Genomic DNA, 7,322 nt, shown 5'->3' with positions numbered 1-7,322 from the left:
ACCGGTCTCCTTACGAGCGCCCGGTGTGCATACCGGAGCGCCACCTACACGGTATATACACGCAACCGATAATGCTGAAGAGGCCGAAATAACGATTACCTCTACCCTAACCTGCCCCGCACACACGGACACACATAAAAAAAAACACACACACACACTCTACACACACACACAGCACACACACCACACCCAGCACACACACACACACACTCTCTCTCTCACACACACACACAACAGCCCACAATCACACAACACACACACACACACACGGATCACACACACAACACCCAGCACACACACAACACGGACACACACCACACACCACCACAGGACCGCACACTACCACACGAATGACCGCGCGACACACACGACACAACACCACACACACCGCATACACACACAGCACACACACGACACACACGGACAACACGGCCACACAACACACACAACACGAGACACCCCTTTGCACACCGCACACACTGCACAAGTCACACACCAACACACGCACACAACACACTCACACAGCACACACACACACAGCACACACCGGACAACCGCGCACACACAACACCACACAACACACAGCATACACATCCACACACCACCACACACACACACACACAACACACAACACACCACTCCCGGCACATCATCGACACACACACTACACTACATCACGACCACATCACACTATCACTACAACATCACATTATAATTATTATATATAATAATATTATAATATATACTATATATTGCATGTCTGCTGTAATTCTTAAAGGCTTCACAAACAACAACAGGCATAGAAACAGTTTGATGATGAAATAAATATGCACAATGCAATATTGGCGTTACCATAATGTATATATAATATATATATATATATATAATATAATATCAGTATTATATATATATAATCAAAAGTGCATAATAGAGAGAGATATGCACGGTTCTTAAACAGCGTTTTGCATAGCTTTTGAACTATGTAAATATACTAAATCATATGTGAATAATATATTCAAAACTTTACCTGTTTTCGTCTATGATTCTCCCTTAATCATATTGACACCACAAGTTTACCTGAAAATCGTGATGTGTTCTCAAAAAAAGTTATTTGAATAGCGACACGGTTTCGTACAGTTTTCACGCATGTATGCATGTCACAGACCAAACTTTGTTATGGGATTAGTGTTCTATTGTCTATGACGGTACGCTGGGGGCCGTAAGAGAATCAGCTGCTAGCTAGCTGGCCGTGAGGACATTTATTTTTAGCACGCCGGAAACGCTGCACGCTGAATACAATTCGATGCCTAATATCCCATACGGCCCCCAAAGTTCCGTCATAGACAATAGAACACTAATCCCATAACAAAGTTTGGTCTGTGACATGCATACATGCGTGAAAACTGTACGAAACCGTGTCGTATTCAAATAACTTTTTTATAGAACACATACGATTTTCAGGTAAATTGGTGGTGTCATATGATTAAGGGAGAATCATAGACGAAAACAAGGTAAAGTTTGAATATATTTATTCACATATTGATAGAATATTTACAAGTTCAAAACTATGCAAAACGCTGTTAAAACCGTGTCATACTCTTCTCTCTATTATGCACTCTTGATATATATATATAACGATCGGTACCAAGTATACACAGGAAGTGCAGATCAATGACTCGGCACTAATGTTGACATACATGCCATCTAAATGTAGAATCGGTTTTAACGTATACTTGATATATTTAAAACCGGTCATTTAACAAATTGATTAATTTTCTTAATTAATAAATCATTTAACTTGTCCTTACGACCACACCTACCAAGACTCATCAGTAAACACAAAAAAACTCAGTGTCTGCTCTCATTGCGCGCGCACTCAGCGACGCTACCGCCACCTGTCGGGTGTCTAACGCATTATCAATGCTCGCCGACAGTCATTTATTAACAGCTAATATGAATTACCGAAAGCTCCGAGAATCGGCTGATATCCAATAATCGCTGCCAATAGGCAAGCAGGCGCTTGATGTGGCGGAATTAACGAGGCGGAGGTTGTGATGCTGTTCTTCGTCTCGGCGCTCGCCTTTATGGCCGCGGAATAGAGAAAGCGTGAAATGTCGTTAACAGCACGAAGGCGAAGAGCGCGCTGAGCAATGCAGGCAACTCTCTGTCGCTCTCTCCGTCTTTCTCTTTCCCCATCTCTCTGCAATTATGTATGTATGTGCGATCGTGTGCGTCAAGGAGGCTAAATTCATTCATATCATATATATATGTGCCCTTTTATGTGTTGCCACGCCGGGCGCCATAAGCGCGGCGCGCGCGCCGTGTGTGTGGTGTGTGTGTGTGTGTGTGTGGTGTGTGTTGTGTGTGTGTGTGTGTGTGTGTGTGTGTGACGTTGCGTTACGCGCCACACGGCAAAGCAGCACGCAAGCACATGTGTGCACACCTATTGCCAGAGAGAGAGAGAGAGAGAGAGAGAAGAGAAGAGAGAGAGCGAGAATAAAGAAGAGAGAGAGAAGAGAGAGAGAGCGAGAAAAGAGAGAGAGAGAGAGAGAGAGAGAGTAGAGAGAGAGCGAGAAAGAGGAGAGAGAGAGAGAGAGTAGAGAGAGAGATGAGAGAGAGAGAGAGAGAGAGAGGAGAGGAGAGAGAGAGCTGCCCCACGCTCGCACCGCACATACATAATAAATACATTAGCTACACAGTGACGGTGCAGTGGTTCTCGGGTGCACACCTACGCTCGCAGATATAGATTCAATATGGCAAATACGAAGATTAACTGTAGACTTTCTAGTAGATAATAACGGATTAAACAATCTCAGAAAGGCATGCCTGAATGGCGTGCGACCGGAACAAAAGCTTGTGCGCGTCACGTAATAACATTCTTAGGCTATAAGTCTCGGGGTCCTGGCAGCTCGTCTGACGATCCTCTTCATAAACAGGCATGCAAAATAAAAAATGATACGAAGTAGCGTCTTGATAGACGTTTGTTCGTTTAATGTGCAGGAATTTTTCCCCTATTGAACGTCCTGTCACAGTGAACGCACAGAATCGGGAGGCCATGTCAACATAGTTTCATTGGGACGCCGTCGCCCTCTCGATCACTCCCTCATTCTACCGTAACAGGCAAATCAAGCCCGTAAGCCCTTTCCTTTACGGCGCCCCACCCACGCTTTTATTAAACGGCTTGTACGAATACACGCATCCCTAACACGCGCGTCCTCTCTATTTCTCTTTTCTTCTACCTCTCTTTCTCCTTCTCTTTCTCCTCTCTCTCTTCTCGACTTGCAAGTATATCATACACCTCTCTCTCCATCTCTCCTCCGATTCGTTCGCCTCTGCTTTACTTTAATTGCTTATCCCCTCCTACACCTCAAATATGATAGCTTCTTTTCACCCACCACTTCGCATACAACAGTAAGAATCCCGCAAAAATGCTGTACATGCGCCGTTGACTTTGCACTATACGATCTCTAAGAAAAATGCTATTCGCTTGTGATATGCATTTTCTTCTATTAGGCAACAGTCTATGCCAAAAGAATAATATCGGTGTCGATCCATTTCCACCCTTAGGTGGCAGATAATTTGCATTAAATGCACGCAAGTTAGATGTCGGCGCTCCGGCGCTGGGAATGGCCTAGAAAAGCATGTAAGAAGTAAAATTTGGTTCTTGTTGTGTAAATTGTGCAAGTGGCGTAGTCCATGGTCGCACGTCGGAGGCCATTTTTGTGATATAGAAAAGCGGGGGGCGGTAAGTCGCGTACATGACTGACTGGTATGAAATTCCAATCAGTAAGAGCTGAGCACGAAGAAGTTTATCGAGGCGGAGCAATAGAGCATAGAAATCTGTAGTATTTAAACATGATAAAGTGTAGAATTGTGTTTGAGCGCAGTAACAGTGAGTTTTAAAGAGTATTTTTTAAATAATTAAATTTCTGTTGATGGCTATACAGGCCTCCGCCTATAGACGGCCCTCCCTAACTGTCTGTTACAAGCACCTTAGAGTGTAGCGGCAGCAAACCGGCGGCGGCATCCTAGCGCAGCGGAGTTGCTTTATTTCCAGCCTGATGACCCTCTGAAGGCCTCGACCTGCGTTCTTTGGCACCTATCATCTTTCCTCGCCACCACGCCAGGCAGTCACGAGAGTGTACGGTTTGCGGTCACGGTGTACGTATTGAGCGCACCGAGATGAGGTGTACGCTGTTGCAGCGGCCGCGTCACAGCCCAAGCAACTCTCGCGATCTACTGTAGTGGGCACGTGCACAGACGTGAAGTGTAGATCGAACGAGCGTGGAGCTAGCTTAAGCTAGCAGGCGTCAAAGGGTAAGAAAAAAATACGCAGCTCACAAAGAGAGTGCTATGAAGTGAGTACGATAGCAAAACGGGCAGAGAAGGTCAACAGTGAAAAGTGTAAGGCCAGCGAGAGAAGTTGGTTAACGACGTTATACGAGAGGAGTTGCACCAACAGCAGGACAGGCGCAGTACGTTGGCATCAGCGGTCGTTTAGCACGATGAATTCAAGTATCTACCAGATCAGTGACTTCTAATTAATCTAGCTAGTGAAGTAGAATTATACAGTGTGAGAGAAAAAAGCTCATAGAACGACATTTTCTATCTTTCGAGCGAGCGCGTTTCAGTTGCGGGTGAGAGCGAAAGCGTTAGTGAGGGTCTGATACCATAGTCCTGGTGCCTCGGAAAAAAGTACGCCAGTCATTGAGCGCTCATAACAATAGCTCATAAATAATTTCGTGGCAGCTGTATGGACCACATTTAAGTAAACTCGGATAAGATATACAGTTCGAGGAGGTGGTAATTCGTTCCAAACTCCACGGCAAATTGTTCCCAGTTCGGGCGAGACACGTTACGAAGAGATAGTATTGAACGAACATTACCATACGATGCGGAACGGTTGCAACGAACGAGTCGCCTATTTATAATTATCATCACATTAGCTCTCCTGTAATTAAGAGATACTAAATGAATCACTAATGTATTATTACAGCGCAGAAAATTGTTAGCATGCTATAGTGTAGTCTAAAGTCTATGCAATTAAAAGACGTCTTAAATCTTCATTGGCAATTCACACAAAACGAGCCGAGAATATACTATTTCAACTTTTTCGAATCGTACTCACACAAGCAGCAAATTAGCCTGTGTGGCATAGGAATCGTTCGTACCGCTACATTGTCTGAGAGGCATAAGCCGGTAAATGGGGCGTATCATAATAAAGACTGAGCGGTGTAAAATTATAAATTTGAAACGAATGCCCTATCGCGCTTTGATAGAATTATGAGGTTAGACCGACTTGTTAGCACCACGGAGTCGGTCACTATGTAAACTGTGGCAGCAATGGTCTTGTTTTTCTTACAGCAAAACTGTGCCGTTGATAGCTTTTTAAATTTGCATGTCTTTCTTCGTTTGTTTCCGTTTGTCTGGCTTTGTCTGTTACTGATATATCTGTCTTTGTCCTGTCTGTCTGTCTGTCTGTCGGTCTTCTGTCTGCTTCTGTCTGTCTTGTCTGTCTGTCTGTCTGTCCTGTCTGTCTGTCTGGCCTGTCTTGTATGTCGTCCAGCTTTAACCCGATATATGCTTCTGTCTCGTATACATCTATACGAGAATCCCGTGTCTGTCTTAGTCTGTGCTGCCTTCCTGCCTTTCCTGCCTGCCTGCCTCTGTCTGACCCCCCAGTAAGAAACTGTCTCTGGTCTCTGAACTTCTGCCTGTCTTGCCCTCGCTAAATAGTGATCGATGTCTTGGCAGATGTCTTGACTCCTGTCTCACACAACTGCTTGTCTGTCTGTTCTTCTGTCTGCCTTCTCGTCCGTCCAGTTCCGTCTTCTGGCTGTCTGTCTGTATTTCTGTCTGCCTTTGTCCGTAGCCGTCCCGTGCAGTTTGTCTGTCTGTGTGTCCTGTCCTGTCTTCCATGGCCGTCGTGTAATGTTCGCTCACTGTCTGTTTGTCTGTCACTGTTGCCTGTTTTTGATCCGCCCTTCTGCTTAATGTCTCCGTCCTTGTTCATTGCGTCGTTGCAAAGTAGGGGCTTTTCTGAATGATTTTACTATAGAAACTATTGAGCTCGATTTTAAAATGTGCGTTGTACATTAAAGATAGTGAAATGCAAGTCACCGACGCGCCCGAACTCTCCAGTCGTGAAGACGAAGAATCGATTGTACGCATGTAAGCTCTATCGCGATCGAAGCGCGCGCCCGGCAAATGAATTAACGCATTAAGCATTTATAATTCCGAATCGACGCCGTGTACGCAGAGGCCTGTGCAGAGAAGAATTGCGATGAGAAAAACGAGCAAAAGAGAGAGAGATAGGGGGAGAAGAACGAGAGAGCCAGCGGGCAGCGGGAGCGCGGCATACGCCCGCCGAGAGAGAGAGAGAGGGAAGAACCTAGAAACGATGAGAGAGATATATATATTAAATAGAAAGAAGAGAAGATAAGAACGAGAAAGAGGAGGAGACGAGAGAGAAGAAGAGAGCAGAGAGAGAGAAAGTTGCATGGACACGTATGTAATAGTGGCAAACGTTTCGCATGTACCATGATTTCCGGCATCACCACGATCCTGCGGAAAGATACCAGGGCGTACAGATAGTCGACGTGGCCAGAATCAACCGATATATCAAGCGGGTAACTTTGACCCGTAGCAGACGCGGCCCCCCTGGTTCGCTAGCGAAATCGAATGTCCACAGCAGAGCCAGCAGAAAAAAGAATAACAACCATTCCCAACCATCCGAGTGACGTCTCCGAGGAAGTGGTCACTTGTCGCATCCGGGCAGGAGGTGGAGAAGATTGATCGCAGCCCGAGCCGGAGTTGACAGAGTGGCCGGGCCAAGCGAAGAGAGTTCGACAAAGAGGTGCGCCCGTGCCACGGCCGTGACGACGGCGAGTGCCCGGCCGTTCAGGAACGGGGGGAGAGTGACAGAAGTGCCGCAGCAGGGACTGGGGACAGAGTGCGCACTCGGAGGAGTTGACAGAGTGCCGACCGCAGGAGTTGCCAGAGTTACCGCACCGAGGGACGTGACAGAGTGGCCCGGCCACCGAGGAGACCCAGAGTGCCCCGCACTGAGGAGGTGACCAGAGTAGCCCGCACGCGAGAGTGACAGAGTGCCGCCACCGGGAGGGTGAACAGAAGTGCAGCACGAGGAGTGACAGAGTTGCCGCCACCGGAAAGATGAACAAGAGATGCCGCCACCGAGGAGTGACAGAGCGAACCATATTCGAGGGTTCGTAACAGTAAGTGGAGCATGAACCCAGCGCTAAAAGTTGTCTGTTTTGGTGACTTGCTTGACTGACAAACGCGGAGTGACAGAGTGACGCACT

Source organism: Priapulus caudatus, unplaced genomic scaffold (assembly GCF_000485595.1).
Source record: "Priapulus caudatus unplaced genomic scaffold, Priapulus_caudatus-5.0.1 Scaffold102, whole genome shotgun sequence".
In the NCBI taxonomy this organism is placed as follows: Eukaryota; Metazoa; Priapulida; class Priapulimorpha; order Priapulimorphida; family Priapulidae; genus Priapulus; species Priapulus caudatus.
The sequence above is the reverse complement of the archived record's forward strand: the minus strand, read 5'-3'. Positions refer to the sequence as shown.